This window comes from Corvus hawaiiensis, chromosome 5, assembly GCF_020740725.1.
Source record: "Corvus hawaiiensis isolate bCorHaw1 chromosome 5, bCorHaw1.pri.cur, whole genome shotgun sequence".
NCBI classification, from domain to species: Eukaryota; Metazoa; Chordata; class Aves; order Passeriformes; family Corvidae; genus Corvus; species Corvus hawaiiensis.
The window spans coordinates 72,050,710-72,067,764 of NC_063217.1; the positions used below are offsets into that span (position 1 = coordinate 72,050,710).

The 17,055-nt window shown below is 54.0% G+C and overlaps 1 long non-coding RNA gene across 1 annotated transcript; it reads right to left on the minus strand.

The window, feature by feature from the left end:
• Positions 1-11,671: 11,671 nt before the first annotated feature.
• LOC125326477 lies at positions 11,672-16,146 on the minus strand. Its single transcript, XR_007203830.1, has 2 exons — positions 16,064-16,146; positions 11,672-12,487 (listed from the first exon to the last, which is right to left on the minus strand). It is a non-coding gene; the product is annotated as an uncharacterized LOC125326477 (long non-coding RNA).
• Positions 16,147-17,055: the final 909 nt, after the last annotated feature.

Genomic DNA, 17,055 nt, shown 5'->3' on the forward strand with positions numbered 1-17,055 from the left:
GCCTTTGGGAATTAATGTTGTATACAGTGGTACCAGCAAATAGTTGTTAAAAAGAGGTGAACACAGGTAAGTAGCTTTATTTAAAACGAACTGGAAAGCTGTCAAAGAATCCAAGTATCAAGGAGGACTTTGAAAAGGAGGAAGGCACCTAATTTGTGACTCTGCACATCTTTCAGGTGAGAAATCCAGTGTTTTCATGTCCTCAGGAACACCTTTGTGTGCTTTTCAATACAGTCAATACAGTTGAAAGGAAAATAACCAACAAAAATATTCTTTTTTTTTTTTTTCTGCTGCGTTTCTTGACTTTGTGTTCTGTATCTTTATAAAGGAGCTGTTTAGAGGTATTCAGCTGAGCTTTGTTCTGTCTGCAAAACTCTAAAACGTGTGAAGTAGCAGAGGTGAGATTTCTGAGTTACAGAACTCCAGTTTCACTTGTTGATACAGAGAACTTTGTGGCATTTTCTTAAAATGAAAGAAGAGGAAAAATTAGGGACGTAGTTGTGGATCCTGTTAACGGAGCCATCGGATACAGCCAGATTTAGAACTGTCTGTGGGTACAGGAGCCAGGAGCCCCCAGTGTCCTGAGCTCTGGCATTCCTCAGAACCTGGGCTGGCAGTGAGCTGTGAGAGAAGAGAGATAAAAAGATGAGGGGGAGGGAGGAGTTCCTAAGTGGCTTTGTAAGGTGGTTCCCGGGCCCCTGGAGGAGGTGGGAAGGTGTTTCCAAAGCCGAGGGAGGACGGGGAGCCCTGGGCAGATGCACTGAGCTGGCACAGCAGAGGAAGGGAAGAATATTCCTGGTTATGATGGAAATGCATTGATGGGCTCTGCCCTGTCACACACGTGTAAGGGCTGCTGCTTCCAACCACCCCAGCCATGCTTTTCCATTCTGATTAACCCAGGCCTTGAGCCAGCTGAGGGTGCCTTGGAAAGCTCCCTGGAGCTGCTCTGGGACAAAGCAGATCACAAAGTGTTCCTCAGTTCCGACCCTCCCGCTGAGCCCCGTGTGTCTGAGGGCAGCAGGAGGGAGCTCCGTGAGCCTCTCCCGCCGTCGCTGCGAGCGAGTTTGTCACCTGTCCCTGGCAGGGCTGTCACCGTGTCCTGCAGTGCTGTACCTGCTCCTGTTCTGAGGCCTGGAGAGGAAAGTGAGGTGCAGGAGAGAGCCAGCTGGCGAGGGCTGATGTTCACCAGATGTTCGCTGTGCCTCTCTCTGGAGTGTAAAGCTGGGAGAGCGCAGTCACGCTGCTGTCAGGCTGCCATTTTGGATTCAGTCAGCTTGTGTCAAAGGTTTCCTGCTGCTCCACACCTCATCTTCAGCTGTTCCCCACCCCTTCCCTGGAGTCAGCTCTCAGATCTGTCAGTGGAACTGCGTTTGGAGTCTCTCCGCAGGCCAGTTGTGCTGAACTGAGCTGTGTTGGATAACCCCCATTATTAAAGTGTTTTAGCTGCTGGAGTGATTTAACCAGAACTGGGTTGGAAGCAGTTACACAGACATTGTTCTCAGTCCACATCCTTTTTGTCTTTGTTTGTTGGGACACAGATGGGGGCAACCTCTCCCCTCCTAACTGAGACAGGAGCTGTGGAAGGTGAGATGGCACTGAGCATGGGAAGGAAATAAAGTGCTTGTGTCACATGGGAGACTTTCATCCAGGCTGGAAGATAAATATAAAACAAAACCTAATTAAGTAGGTGCAGGCACTTGGAAGCATATCAGCATTTTCATGTTTACTTAGATTCATGCCTAATTAATTTAGTTGCTGTAAATTTCTCTCAAGGGAATAAATTATTGAAAGAAATCCCTTTCCAAATACTGTATTTAGTGAGGTAAAGCAGCAGATTAAAAAAAAAAAAAATGAAATGGTACATTCTCATGTGAAGGATCATCCCAATTTTTTCCAGCAGGAAAACAGTTTTGTGACAGAAAAAAAAAAGGGAGCAGAACTCCAAGAAAATGAGGCTGCTTCTGACATTCAAAACCAGTATTTAAGTGAGGATGTGGCAGGGCATTGGCTTGCCTTTGAAGGTGGCACAGTAAACTCTGTGTTTCTGCTTCTCTCCTCCCAAAGAGAAACATTGGAATTAGACCTTGGCATGTGCTCAGTAAATGTCCTTTTCCACAGCATGTGGACTTGAGAAAGAGAAGGATTCCCGAGTGCAACTCAGACCTGGGCAGAGAATTGACTGTAGTGCTGTGCAGGCTTTAAAGTGTGTCCTTGCTGGTGGAAGTCTGGTTTGCTGGGACAGGTGAAATTATCACCTGATCAGGCTCCATGAGATATGCTGGAACTGTCATCTCTTATCACTGAAAAATCAACAATTGTATTTAGCAAAAAATGTCCCTGTCCAAAGGCTCTAGTGCCACCCATTTCAGAAACTGTGGTAATTCCAAAAACCTGCTTCTTGCAGCAGGGAATGATCTGTGTAATCAGTAAGAATGCTGTTGTATGCATGAGAGTGTGGGGCTGTGAAGAGGTAGGGTTCATAAAGAGAGATAATAACTTTTATTAGAGTAGAATACATAGCTGGGAAAAGCACAATCCTATTTGGATCACTAATACATTTCCAGACTGAAAAAGAAATAGCAATCTTTAATGTGAAGGTAGTACTTAAATAGTTTAATTCCACAGCAGGAGAGATGAAAGGAACTCACATTTTTCCTTTCTGGTAAAACTATTGTAAACTCTTGGTATGTTTATTTTTGTTTGTGCTAGTTTTAAAAAAAGCATTTTTAATATATATCTTGTTTAATATTCTATGAAATTCTAACAAAAAGGTGCTTATAACTGTCCTTGATCAACAAAGGTCAAAGTTGATAAATTTTAATTCATTATAAGGGAATTCAGCGATGTCCTTCAGTATTTCAGCTAATGGCATTACGTGCCTGGATTCCTCAGTGTCCTCTCAGAATTTTTCCCCTGCAGCTTAAATACTGAGCACTGTACATAAAGTTGTCCCTAATTAAAAACCGTCATTGTGGATACCTGCTGTTCTGGGAAAGAAAAAACTTCCACTGTAGAAAACCCAAGTAGCCCAATTCTACAGAGTACAGTTCCTCAAAACCTGTTGTCCTGTGCAACATCAGATCACAAGCTTGTTCTGTGTGATGAATGTGACAAAACCCTGGTTACAGGTATTAATTCTAAAGAAATGAACGTGGAAACAACTTATTTTTGGTGATTCAGTTTATTAGCACACACTTCTCTCACTAGGCAGCCAAGCCTAAAATAAAGCTGTTTTGGAGCTTTTATCCATCACTTAGGAGGGTTCTTTGAACGGCCATTCAGCTCAGCAGTGTTCCCAAAATGCCTCAATTCCAATCTCACTTTGTATTTCCATTCATGAGGCTTCACTCTCCCTCCCCCTGCCGTGTATTCTCTGGAGATCCTAAGCAATCTACAGAAATTCCATTTTATTGCCCAGGTAATGGTGTTATTTGAGGCTTCAGATTGTTTAGGTGCATCCCAAGTAAAACACTTAGCAAGTGCTGGAACTCTGAAATTGTAGCGAGATGAACGGCAGGGCCCTTGCTGCTGCTGTTCCAGACTAAAGCTGAAATTCGGATGGATTTTGGCGTTCCTGGCACTTCTCTGGGTTTAGATTGCTACGAGCAGCCCAAATTTAAACACAGTTCCACGTTAGAGAGACAGCAGGCTCTCTGCTCAAATAAAGGATGTGGTTAAATACCTGTTCCCACCCACCCACACACTTTTATGGCAAATGCAACGGAAAGACTTCCCCTTGACAGCCCTTTATGACAAGTATGGCAGCAAATAGGAAACGTGGATGTTGATGTGACAACTGGGCCGGGCTTTTTTAATCAGCTGGGACAGCTCAGAACTGTCTTATTGACAGGGGTCTTTTCCTATTTCTGTGTGTGTGTTTCAACCAAGTCACGAGCAATGTCATGTACACTTGAGTGCACTTAACTCCCACTTGTTTGTTTTCAAGAATCTGCTTTTAAGATTTCTGGGCAGAGAAGGTCACTGGGAATCATTAGTTCCTGCTGCCGGTCAGGATTTTGTGCTGCAAATTTGTAATGTCTTTGTGGATAGCACATACAAGGAACTGGGAATGGAAATGCTGTTTTAACTGGTTATTGAGCTCCTGTGCAGTGACACAGTTATTTGTGAATAATTTGAGACACTTTCATTTCTGAACTGTGTTTGCTCACTGTTTAAACAAAATAAATGCCATCCCACCAAAACCTGCTTGGGTCCAGAAAGCAAATCAAGACAGATGATTCGATTCCTGGGAAAACACAGAACAACTGGGGCTGGCTTTACTGCACTCAATAACAGATCCCCTGCTGCCTGAAGGGAAGGACAGGAAAATTCCATATGAAATGATATCACTGTTAGAGTATTTTAGGAAATATATTTATTGTGAAAGGAAATAAGTATGTAAGTAGGTTGAAGTTATTTAAGTTTAGGTAACTTATTTTTCAGGTACTTAAATATTGGGAGGCGCTGGCAGGATGACAAGGAAGTGTGTTTTTCAATTCAGAAAAGTGCAGTAAAGCAAATTCAAAGAGTATTATGTCTTTAAAAAACATGGCAGTGACTTGTTCTCAGGTAGTTCATGATGCTTAATCCAGGATGTATTGTGATTTTAAGCCACTTTATGGCATTTTGATTAAAGGCAATCCTGAACTGGTTTTGTTGCCAAATAGCAGCTCTGCCAAGGGGGCAGCAGCAGGGACATTTCCAGGGTCAGCAAGGTGGCTGAGAAGGTGAGAAGGCCTCGTGCACAGTGCACAGAAATGGGCTAAAAAAGGGAGAGTAGCTCCTCCTTCCCAAATAAATTCTTGTGGACATAAAAGCTGGGAAATTAGAAAGCATTTTTCAACAGTAATAGCCATGACCTTCTCAGAGGAAGGTGCACATGGTTTTGCTGTGTTTGAAAGATGTCTGGATGTAACATTCTGGGGGATGAGGTTGGTGGGTTTTTCCTCTTAAATAAAGATGTGGCATTTAAGTAATGGCAAGTAGGAGGCATTGCCGGGTACTTTCCGTGGGTGCCAGCTGGAGCCTGTTCCAGGAGGAGAGTGGGAAAGGCGTTTCCTTAGTCTGGCGTTGCAGGCAGTGCTGCAAACCGGGAGCGATCCGGGCTGGCTCTGGCAGGGAATGGAAGCAGACAGGGACTGTACCTGTGAAGGGTGGGCGGCCCCTCACCAACAGAGCAGGGGCAGCGTTTCGCAGTTGCCTCATCTTCTGTGTGAGTGCTTCCCTGGGAAATGCAAAGTGAAAAGCAGCCCAGACTGATGCGTCTTTGGCATTTACAAGAGAAAAGACCAGTCCTGCACATCATCCTTGGCAAATTATTAGTATTAGCCTGGCAACCCTCACACTGCAGCAATTTCCCCTTCGTTTGCTCAAGGTGCTGCAGTCCCGGGAAGTCGGATGGGGCCGCATCAGGCGCTGACATTTAGGTGCCATAACTTCTCCTGAGAAGGACCAGAGGCAGTTCAGGAGCTGTGGGCACCACACGGGTGCAGCTCCTTCCATCCTCTCCTCTGCTCCTTGCCGAGCCACAGCAGCGCCAGTGTCAGTGCTGACAGACAGAGGGGCAGGGCTGTGATGGTCGGTGATGGGCAAGGAAATGCTGCTTTTCCCCTTCCTGGAGAGAACATTTCCCGGACAGAAATGGGAATTCTCACCTGCTCCCCAGGGGCTACTGAAGGCTGGAGATGCAATGGCCACGTGTTGCTGCTCGGGCCTGCAGGAATATTCACCACTTGGGGCAGGATTGTTGTTCAGCAGGGCACTGCTAAATGGGCACTGGGCCCATTAAACACCACCACTAACTGGGCTCCCTCGGCCTGCACACATTCCACCTGCACACATTCCACCTGCTCAGTGGTGGGGAGCCTGCAGGGAATACCTGCAGCAGCACTGGCATCGAGTAAGGAGCAGTGCTGAACTGAGCCACAGAGAGAAATCTTAGTAGGATGGGGCACTGGCGAGTGGGTTTTGTTCCTCTTGGAACACCAGGCTTTGTTTTTCTTCCCTTCAAATTCACTTCTCTTGGCCTCCCCATTTTCGGGTTTGTGTTGGATAGTGCCAGCCTGTTTGTGCAGCACCTGTACCTCATCCTCCTCTGGACTCCTGCTCTCTGTCACCCCAGTGTCTCCAGTGCTTCCCAGCTCCATGCCATCCCCACATCTGCACTGCTTCCCAGCTTCCCAGCCCCGTCGGTGGACTGGGGCCAGGGAGGGCAGTGGGTTGTGGGATCCCCAGGGATCCCAAAGGAGCCCCTGTGGAAGGAATGGCTGCTCCCGCCAGCACAGGGCCCGACATCCCAGTGCTCCCAGTGCCCCAGCAGGGCGGTTTGCCTGGAAAAGCTGTCAGGCAGAATTTGCTGGGTTTTTCACAGCTCTGATTTCTCCATCCCCCAGAGTGTCCCTGCTAAGAGGAAGCATTGATTGCTGCCAGCCAGCACACACACGTAGGAATGTGATTCATTCCAGCCCAGTTCTCAGAAGGACTTCTGTCAGCTGTTATCCCTGCTAAAATGAGCCTTTTCACAGTTCTGGGTTTCTACCTAGCACACACACAATACAATTACCAGAGGTGAAATAAACTCTCCTTGGCCTGAGAAGAAATTTTATGTTGTTGTAGGGGATTCTTTCTGAAGAAATAACACTCATCTTTCTACTGCATTAATTTATATGTAAAGCCAGCACCGTGTGCATTTGGTGTCAGTATCGGGTCAGCAGAAACCAGCATAGGCAGCTGGAAACAAAGGTGCTCTGGTCCCACTGCACAATATTAGTGTTAAAAATATCTATTAAAGGCCAGATTCCACACAGGAAGTGATGCATGCAAAATCTGGCTAAGAAAAGAAGAGCTTATTCAATAGTAAAATGCTAAACTCAAAATGTTTCTTTGCGTTAGGATTTTCCCAAGTATCTCATGTAACATTTGTTAAGAGGTTAAAGAAAGGGCAACACTTTGGTAACCCTTCTTTAAGTGTACATATTTTCTATGTTAAATGGGTGTATGGGGGTGCAACCCCTGTGGACAGGGGCTGCTGGAGAAATCCTGTAAAAGTGATTGTGTGCTAGAGACCTGAGTCATCATTTTGTGCTATTGCAATGTCTCTTGTTCTGTCAGTTCAGTTAAACCTGCAAACAATTCAACCTTTAGAGCTTTAATATTTTTAAAGAGACATTCATGCCCAGGTGTCTCAAGGTGTTTGTTCCGTCAGGCTGGGTTTGATATCCCTATTAAAGATATATATATATGGCTCACTTGATGAGAAAATCTTCTTCAGAGAGAAGGATTTTTCTTCAGCTTAAAATCTGAAATAAAAAATTGAGTATAATAAAGTGAAGAGGCAAGTCACGAAGCAAGGGATAGAAAAGAAAAATGTCTGTGAACATGTTCTACTGAAACTGTTTGGATTTCTTAGGAAAAAATCCTCTGTTAGTAAGGCAAATAGAATTATTTGTTATATTGAGGGGTTTTGTGCCAAATCTGAAGAAATGACTTGAAGAAGGAAACTGATTTGAAAACTGCAATCATAAATGGTCTTTTTTCTGACTGAGTAATGAAGAGGTGAACAGAAAGGGGTGCGATGCCTTCAGGCCTTGTGTTGTTGCCAAGAGCAGAATGTGCTCGGGCACAGAGGAGAGAAATCAGAGCACTGAGGTTTCAGTCTGTAGCTCGTGGTGGTCAGGCCGATTGCTCTGCCTGGGGGCGGGCCCTGGTAGCACCGAGCAGGGAGCAGTGGGCAAACACAGCGTGGAGGAAGGCCCGGGCACGGGCAGGGAGGGCCGGGCGCTGCTCTCTGCGCTCTGCCGAGGGAAGCACCACAACTCCCGGCACGTGCGGCAGCCGGGAACACCGGCTGGGAGCCGAGGATTCGACGGCGCTCCCACTGATCCTTCCCCGTACCTCTGGGAGTGTGGGTGTGTTCAGTACCATGGCCTAAGCCAGGGCAGAAGTTTGAAGGATGAAACTTGGAGACGTTGTCTTTAAAGAATCTTGATGCTCATTTTTCCTTCCTGTTGTCATAACTTTCCCCTTAGCTCCAGCGGCTGCTGGGTCAGTGTTTTTGTTTGGTGCCACTGCCTCCTACAGAAGAAATACTTTGTAGCTACAGATTTGAAAGGACAATAATGCTGTGCTCTATTTTTGAAGAAGCTGCAGTTACCAAAGATTCAAAAAGCAGCGGACTAGGACCTGCTGTTGCAGTGGTTCGTGGGAGGAATCCAGGTAGACAGGAAATGGGCAGGTTGTTCTTCAGCTCTTGTGAGCTCTGGTGCCAGGCTTGGAGCAAACATGAGTGGTGCTGTGACCGAAGCAGTTTGACCAGGCAAGGGTGACCTGTCTCTAAATAAGTGCCACAATGCTGCAGTGATGATCTCCATCTCACCACTGTGACACACGGAGGATGCAGGGACATCCATGCACTTTGATGCTAAGGTGGCACCAACGGGCTCCCAAGACAATGAATTCCAGCAGTGTGAAAGCCACCTGTGACCGGGCTCCCCTTCCCTGGCAGCAGAGCTGGAGGCTGCAGGGACACCTGAGCAGTGCATTCCCCCCGTGCCACTCCCTGTTCAGCCCATGGGCTGCGACGTCCCGGCAGCGGGAACGGGAAGTCCCACGGCGGGAGCGAGGCCTGTGCTCTGCTGGCTCGGAGCGACAGGCAGGGGACCTGGGGGAACGGCAGGGTGTTCTCTGGGGAGGAGACAAATGGAAAATAGGGAAGGGCACCTGCTTAGCAATTGCACCAAGTTTCACGTAAAAGGAGTGAGCTCAGCGTGGTCCAACAGCCCCTCAGCAGGCGCCCACTAAACACCAGAGGTGCGAATGGTGGCAGTGCCAGCCACCCTCCCAATAACTGGGCAGCACTGGCAGTCCAGGGGCAATTCCTGTCCTTGTCCAAGTCAATTCCAGTGGATTTGGATGGGGGAATGAATTCCTCCTCCGAGTCCTCTTTTGTGCAGTCTCTCACAGTTACTCATAGTCTGTGTTTCGTGTTGCTTAGAGAAGTGCCAAAGCTAAAACCTCGAGGAGCAGACCTTAATCTGACTCTATAAATAGCTTTAATTATCTCCTCCTTTCATTTTATTTTATTTTCTTTTTTGAGGAAATCCTAATTGACTTTGGTTTTATACAGCCAGAGTTAATCCAAAATACGTCTCTTCAGGCCACTTTCTGGCCTTGCGCAGATCATAACACACTTCTTTTTTCCCCTTTCATCTTTCTCCTTGCTGGTAAGGAAATGAAAGGAGTGAGAGATGATGCGAGAGGAGCTCAGTGAAGGGCAAGTGCAAAGCTCCTCGCTCTCACCTTTGAAATAAGGAGGGAGCATCGCCCAACAGGTGGAAGAGGGAACTGGTGGAGATGCCTTGTGAGGAATGTATAAGGGATTAATAGCTGAGAAGCCAAGTGAGTGCTGAGGGTGTAACTTGGAGATGCACAATAGACATTTTCCCAACAAAGGGAAGAAGCAGTTCCTCATATTTGTGGGGAATATCAGTGTTGCTGTTACTGCTGTTAATAACTCTCACCCCAGGGCTCAGGCCATCACCAGCAATCATTTCTGCCAGGTCATGGGGATGGCTGAGTGTCTCCTTTGCTGCTCAGTGACGCTCAGCAGTCCCAGTTCTGGTCAAAACAATTGTAGTGGGAACTATGAGGCATAAAAATAATGAGACCAATTTTCACAAAGACGTTTCTCCCTCGTGAATGCAATCCCAGCAGAGCAGGGGCAACTCTCCCTGCCTGTGCTTTCTCCCAGGACCTGGATGAGCCTCAGTGTTCAGCAGGAAAGGGGTTCCAATAAACTGTCTCCTTTCTCCTCTTATTGGAGTCCCAGCTGTGGAAAGAATTAAGCAACGAGGTGAAATAATTGTTTAAAATTACTGAAAATGAATCTCGATCACAGCCTCAAAACTGAGAGCCACGATCATTATATTTGCACTCTCGTGAATGCCCACGAAGGTACTGTTGTGCACCAGAGCAGATATTTGTGTATCCACGTTACCAGACTGAAGTGTTGGTGATATCTCAGTGAGCAGGAAAGGGGCTGCCTTGGCTGCACCCGTTCGTAACAACTGGATCCAATATTCGTGGATGATTTCCAGTCACCACGTGCATCAGTCCCGATCCTTAGGACAGGCTTCCAGCTCCCCAGATGCTGCACTGGGAGTGGTCTGTGAGCTCTGGGACACCACAGGTTCGTACCAGCCCAGCTGACCCTTGGGAATGTGGGCAGGGGTGATGGCTTCCCTCGGCCAGGGTAAGGAATCCCTGCTTGTTCACAGGCGGGAATTCCCCGGGTGTAGCAGCTGGGAACGAGGGCCAGTGGAAAGGGACACGAGCTGAAGTAAAAAAGATCAGGCTCACACCAACAACTGCTGAGGGAGCTGAACAGAGGCAGCCTGGGCAAGGCAGAGGATGGAAATACTGAAAGGTGAATGTGCCGAGACTCGCAAAGGACAGAAAGCAAAAGTCCAAGCAAGCAAAAGACAGCATAAACCCTGATGAGAAAAAGAGTCTTTCATTTGCCTGTTAGTCATGAAATAAATACTTTGCCTTCCAAGAGGCCTTTGTTTGTCCCTGGGCTTTTCTGTCCTCATGCTGGAGTACTTGAAAGGTCTTGGGCCAAACCAGAGCAGTTACCAACACTGCGGATGGAAAATGGGGAAATATTGCAGCTCCTGTGGAAGGTTTGGGAGCCACACCCGGGCTGCCAGAGGAGCCCTTCCTCAGTGCAGCAGGAGCCAGCTGGAGCCAGGCAGGAGCAGGCTCCTGATCCCAGTCAGGCACAATCAGAGCCTTGCACTGACCTCACAGGGCTCGGGGCAGGTGCTCAGCTGGTTTTTATTGTGGACTGAGGGAAGTGTTCAGGCCTGGAAGTGCCTCCCTGTGCTGCTGGATAATCAGAACCTGGCACAGCTGAGCCACAGCAAGGCTGAAACAAGTGGTCAGGATAAGTCTGGACACTGGGGAAACTCTGGGGCTTTTCCAGCTTCTGGAATTCCTAAGAGTGACCCTGCTGGGACTGTGCAGAATATCCAGTGCAAGGGTCATCAGTCATTTATGGATGGCAGAAGGTCTAGAAATTGAAAAAAATACTTAATAATCAATTGATCTTTACATGGATAAAGGTTGTTTTTCCCCTCATTCCCCTGCTATAACGGGACTTTGCCTTAACAAGAGTAGTCAGACTCCATCAATGAGAAAGCACATCAAACATGAGGTCTGGTTTTTTTGACCCTCACTAGCTGCAATGTTGGCTCACAAAAACAGAAGTACTGACAAAATAAATGTTGGTAAAGGAGACAGCCATTTAGTGACCATGGATTCTGAAAACTCATGTGTTTGGAGCCACAGGCAACCTCCGAGCCAGTGTTCATCGTGTTGAGAGCTACTCAGGAATTGTATCACCTCGTTTCACAGCCCCAGCTCCCCAAATTATACTATTTATTGCAGGAAGAACACGATGCAATTTGTTTTGCCATTATCTGTGTGACAACAACGTGTGCCATGCAAATGTCATGAGCAGAGATGACAGCAGGCTTTGGTGTGAGAAGCAGAACAGGTTGGATTTAGGGTATGCTAATGAGATTAGAGGGAGACAAAATATAAGATAATATGAGCAGAGGAGCATGTGGATCCATCCAGGGATTTCTGAAATGGAAAGCTAAATAGGCAAAGATTGAGCATCAGGTTTAATTTATCACTTTCATCTCTTTCTGCTTTTGAAACCTAGTTAGTAGCATGGTCTTGGGCAGAGTTTTAAGGAAGAAAATGTCATCAGGCATTATTAATCTTACCTATATATAATTGCCTAAAAGAAGGAAAGGAAAGCAACGTTGTTTATCTTTGTTCTGAAGCCTGCAGAGATTGTGGCTATTTTGCATAATGCACACTGGTATCAGTTCATGTGATAGTCTATAAAATGAATATTAAATGCTTCTGGCCAGCTCTTAATCCTGCTCACGGAACACAGAGCAAGTTCTCCCCTCAGGAAGGGCCCCGCTGGCCGCCGGTGCCAGGCTCCACCCGGGCACTCCCGTCCATCTCCTCCTCCTGGCAGAGCCTGGGCAGGGACCCCACGTCACCGAGTCCCTGCGCCCGATGTGGCTCCCGGGCTCGGGGCACGGCCCTCTGGCACTGCGCAGTGCAAGGGGCTCGCTGGCTGCTGCCGAGCCCCGACTGCTGGGATTTGAGTTCCTCTTCCAGAGCAGCCGCTTTCCCTAAGAGAGGCAGGGCAGCCGGCATTGCACGGGAGCACAGTCGTCCTTGGGGAGCTGCTCCTTCCTGGCAGCGGCAGCTGGGAGCTACCTCATCCCGAGCTCAGGACAAGGGGACGAATACCTGGATCGTCACCTGCTGGTGACTGCTCAGGCCTGGGGATCTTCCAGCCCTTCAGTTCCATCCGGCCGAGCAGAGCTGTGGGTGTTCCCGTGCCTCAGGAGCGCCTGGAGCCATGAGCGGCATCAGTCGGTGAGCTGGAGGCGGCACAACCAGCCTGGTGGTCGGATAATAGGACGTTACCTTTTTAGGATAATAAGACAATGCAGATAGGCTGCATTTTATGCCTTCATTTCGGGGGAGGCTTCCTACCCTTTTATCCCACGTGTGGTTTTTTGCTACACTAAAGCAGCTCTCACAACAGACTCAAATGTGTGAGAGGTCCATTCCCTGTCACCATCTGTGGGGATGTCCACGGTCAATTCCACGACCCTGTGAACTGAGACTAATAAACTGGGCGTTTTTCTGGTCTCAGAATCGGAGTCTTAAGGCCTGTGGGGTTTTTTTTTTTTGGTGGGGGTGAGGGTGTGGAGGGCTCAGGGACAAAGTCCTGCACTGTTGGCACTTGGAACCAGTCCCATCTGGCCTGGCCCAGGGCTGTGAAACAGTGACTTCAGTCCTGTGTTTTGGGAGTGCAAAGCCTTGAGCACAGAGCCCAAATCCTGCATTTTGGGGCCCAGCAACAGACCCAAATCCCGTGTGCGAGTGCTTGGAACACGGAGCCCCGGCCCAGCGCTGTCCGGGCTCGGCCCCGGGCTCATCGGGGCGGGTTCAGGGCTGAGAGCACCGCTCAAGCCCTCCATGCTGGGGCTCGGCAGCAGAGGCAGAGCTCTGGCTGAAGCCCTTCCTGCACCCGGGACACGGGTGGGGCCTCTCCCCGGTGCGGATGTGGTGGCGGAGGACGAGCCGGGAGCGCCGCGTTGCGAGGCTCGTGGGGCCGGTGTCTGGGGACTCGGGACCAGCCCGCGCCGCGGTTTCGGGTCCGGGAGGCCCCACGGCTGCTGCCGGGGCGGGCAGGGAGGTCCCGGGGGCAGGAGGCGGTTCGGGAGCCGCGGCGTTCCCGGGCGGTTCCCCGGCCGCTGCTCGGGGACCCCGGCGCGGGCGCTGCGGGACCGGGCGCACGGTGCGGGGGCGGCCCCGGCCGGGGCTTCCCAGCCTTTATTCGGTGCCTGCGCGGAGCCGCCGCGCCCGTTCAGCGACCCCGGGCCCGACGGAGCGGGACGGGAACGAGGGTCTGGGGCCGCCGGCTCCCGCTCCCCGCCCGCTCCTCCTGCCCGCGGCGCCGGGACGGGGAGGGTGACACCGGGACGGGGCTCGGGGCGCGACAGAGCCCCGGGAGCCGGGGGGAGAAGCGGCACCGGCCACGGCCCCGCCGCCCACCTGCGAGCCCCGCCCCGGCCCCACCCGCAGCCGGGGGCGGCCCCGGGCCGAGGGTCCCGAGCGGCGGCCCCGGGCCAGGAGCGGCCCCGCGCGGGGCGGGGCGGGCGCGGCGCTGCCTCAGGGGCGGGGCGGGGCGGCACCGGCGGGCGGGGCCGGCCCAGGTGCGCGCGGCGGGGCCCGGCAGGTGCGCGGGGCCCCAGGGCGGCTGCGCGGGGCGGGGCCGAGGGCATTTAAACCCCGGAAGTCGCCCCCGGCGCCATTTCCAGCCCGGCGCTCGGTGGGGGCGGCAGCGGCCGGGCCGCGCTCCCCTGCCGGGCCCAGGTGAGGCGCGGGAGCCTCGGCCTCCCACCGCTGCTTCTCTCTGTCCCTTCTGTTCCCCTTCCTTTCTCCCCCTTATCTTCTCCTCCTCCCTGCCCCCCGCAAACCCCCAATTCCGCTCCCCCGCAGCTCTCCCCTTCCTCCCTCGCACCTGCTCTCCCCCTGTCCCCACTCCCTGCCCTCCTACGCAGCCCGACCCTCCCTCTCTTCCTGCCCTGTTCTTCCCCGCTATCCCTGCCCTCTGTGCCCCCTGCACCCCTCCGGCCGCCCCCTGCTCTCACACCTTCTTCCCCTCCTCTCTCCACGCTCCCTGCCCATCCCGACCCGACCTCCCCCTATGTCCGCTCCTGTCCCCCTTATCCTCCGCTCTTTCCCCCTCATCTCCCCTCTCTCGCCTTTACTCCTTCTCTCTCTCCCTTATTCCCCTTCCCTGTTTCCCCGCAGCCGCGGGGTTCGGGGCGCCGGATAATAAAGCCCAGAGGGCCGGAGCCCGGCGCCCCTCGCTTGAGCCCCCACACGGGGCCGGGCCCGCTGTGCGGGTCCCCCCATGCGGTTCACAAACACCGCCGGGGCTCCGGCTGTCCCCATCACACTGGGGGCTCCCGGGGGGGGCGGGGTTGGGGGGTTTAGGATGGGCCCCCTCCTCAGGAGGGGGTCCGGGGGGGTTTAGGATGGGCCCCCTCCTGAGGAGGGGGCCCTGGGGTAGGGAGGGAAGGGTGGGGGGGAGGGAGGGCCCCCTCCGGAGGGGGGGGTCCTGGGGAGGGGGTTGGGGCGGGCCCCCTCCGGAGGAGGGGGTCCGGGGTGGGAGGGGTTAAGGGGGGTCCAGCCCCTCCTGGCCCCTCCCACCCCGGACCCTCTCCTCCGGACGGGGTCCATCCCGACCCCCTCCCTGGGACCCCCTCCTCCAGACAGGGGCCCGGGGGAGGGAGGGAGGGGCGGGTGGGGTGGGTAGCAGACGGGGTCACGTCACTCTGCACCATAAATATAAAATGTTCTCTGCAGCAGCAGCTCCCCCTCCCCTGTCCCCCCCGCCCCCCCCGGGCCCCTGTCCGGAGGAGAGGGTCCGGGGTGGGAGGGGCCAGGAGGGGGCGGAACCCCCCTCAACCCCTCCCACCCCGGACCCCCTCCTCCGGAGGGGGCCCGCCCCAACCCCATCCCCAGGACCCCCCCCTCCGGAGGGGGCCCTCCCTCCCCCCCACCCTTCTCTCCCCCCCACCCCTCTCTCCCCACCCCACCCCCGGACCCCCTCCTGAGGAGGGGGCCCATCCTAAACCCCCCGACCCCCCCGGGAGCCCCCAGTGTGATGGGGACAGCCGGAGCCCCGGCGGTGTCGGGCGGTGTTTGTGAACTGCATGGGGGGACCCGCACAGCGGGCCCGGCCCCGTGTGGGGACTCAAGCGAGGGGCGCCGGGCTCCGGCCCTCTGGGCTTTATTATCCGGCGCCCCGAACCCCGCGGCTGCGGGGAAACAGGGAAGGGGAATAAGGGAGAGAGAGGGGGGACAAGCGGGGCAGAGAGGGAATGGGGGAATAGAGAGGGTAGAGGGGAGGTCGGAGGCCGGGTCAGGAGGGGCAGAGAGGGCGGACGGAGAATGAGAAAGAGGAACAGAAGCGGGGTCGGAGTTTGTAGGGAAGCGGGGCGGGGGGTTATGGGGAGGCCGGGTGCGGGGGGTGTAGGTAAGAGAGGTAGAGGGGGAATGGGGGCGGTGGTCGGGCTGGGTGCCCGGGGAAAGGAGAGGGGAGGAAGGAGGGGTAGACTGGGAGCTCGGGGTGTACAAGGAAACAGGGAGAGGAGGGAAGGGGGTTTCAGGAGGGGAGAAGGAGCGGGGAAAGGAGGAGGAAGAAGGAGGGGTAGAGCGGAGGGTCGGGGTGTGCAGGGAGAGGACGGAAGGGGGCACTGAAGGGAGGGGAGGAGAGATACAGGAGGGGAGAGGGAGCCGGGTCAGGGGTAGGAGGGGGAGGAATGGAAGGGCAGTGTAGGGGGTCGGGGTGTGTAGGGGAGCAAGGAGAGGAGGAAAGGGGGTGTTCAGGAGCGGAGAGGGAGCGGCGTAAGGGGTACGAGGGGGAGAAAAGAGAGACGGAGGGGGGAGACCTCACCTGGGCCCCGCCGGGGGAGCCCGGACCGGCCGCGTCCGGCCCCACCGCGCTCTGAAGGAGCAAATGGCGCCGGGGGCGATTCCTGGGGCTCAAATCACCTCGGCCCCGCCCCGCGCAGCCGCCCTGGGGCCCCGCGCACCTGCCCGGCCCCGCCCCGGCCCGAGCACCTGAGCCGGCCCCGCCCCGGCCCGAGCACCTGAGCCGGTCCGGCTCCATCCCGAGCACCTGAGCCGGTCCGGCTCCATCCCGAGCACCTGAGCCGGTCCCGCCCCATCCCGAGCACCTGAGCCGGTCCGGCTCCATCCCGAGCACCTGAGCCGGTCCGGCTCCATCCCGAGCACCTGAGCCGGCCCTGTCCCGCCCCGCCCTTGGCCCGCCCTTGTCCCGCCCCGTGCGGGGCCGCTCCGGGCCCGGGACCCTCGCTCGGGACCCTCGCTCGGCGCTGTGCGAGCCCCGGCCCGGGGGCCGCTCCCGGCGGAGCTGCGGCAGGGCCGGAGAATCGCTCCCGGCTCCTGCCGGTGTCCTGCTCTGGCTGCGCCCGGCTCGGCTCCCCGGGCACGGGCCCGCTCCGGCCGCGGGGAGCCGGGGCTGTGCCGGGGCAGACCCCGGCATCCCGTGCTGAGCCCGCCGCGCGGGGCTGGGCTCTGCCCGTGCCCCCAAACGCGGGGTTTGGGCTCTGCTCTGCTCTGAGCCCTAAAACCGTCCCGGGAGCCCGGGCTGAGCCCCAGAGCACGGCACTGGGGCTCCGCCTCCAGCCCCAAAGGCAGGTCCCAGTCGCTGGTTCTGAGCTCTCCGTGGGGCCGGGTGAGCCCGGGATTGGGCTGTGCCAAAGGCAGGCCTTAGAGCTGAGAGCAGAGACTCACGCTGAGCCCGGTTTGAGCACCAGAACACGGGATTTGGGCTTTACTTCAAGCCCCCAAAACACAGCACTTTGTGAAGCCCGAACCCCAGAACACAGGACTTGGTCTCTGCCTCAAGCCCCTAAATTGCAG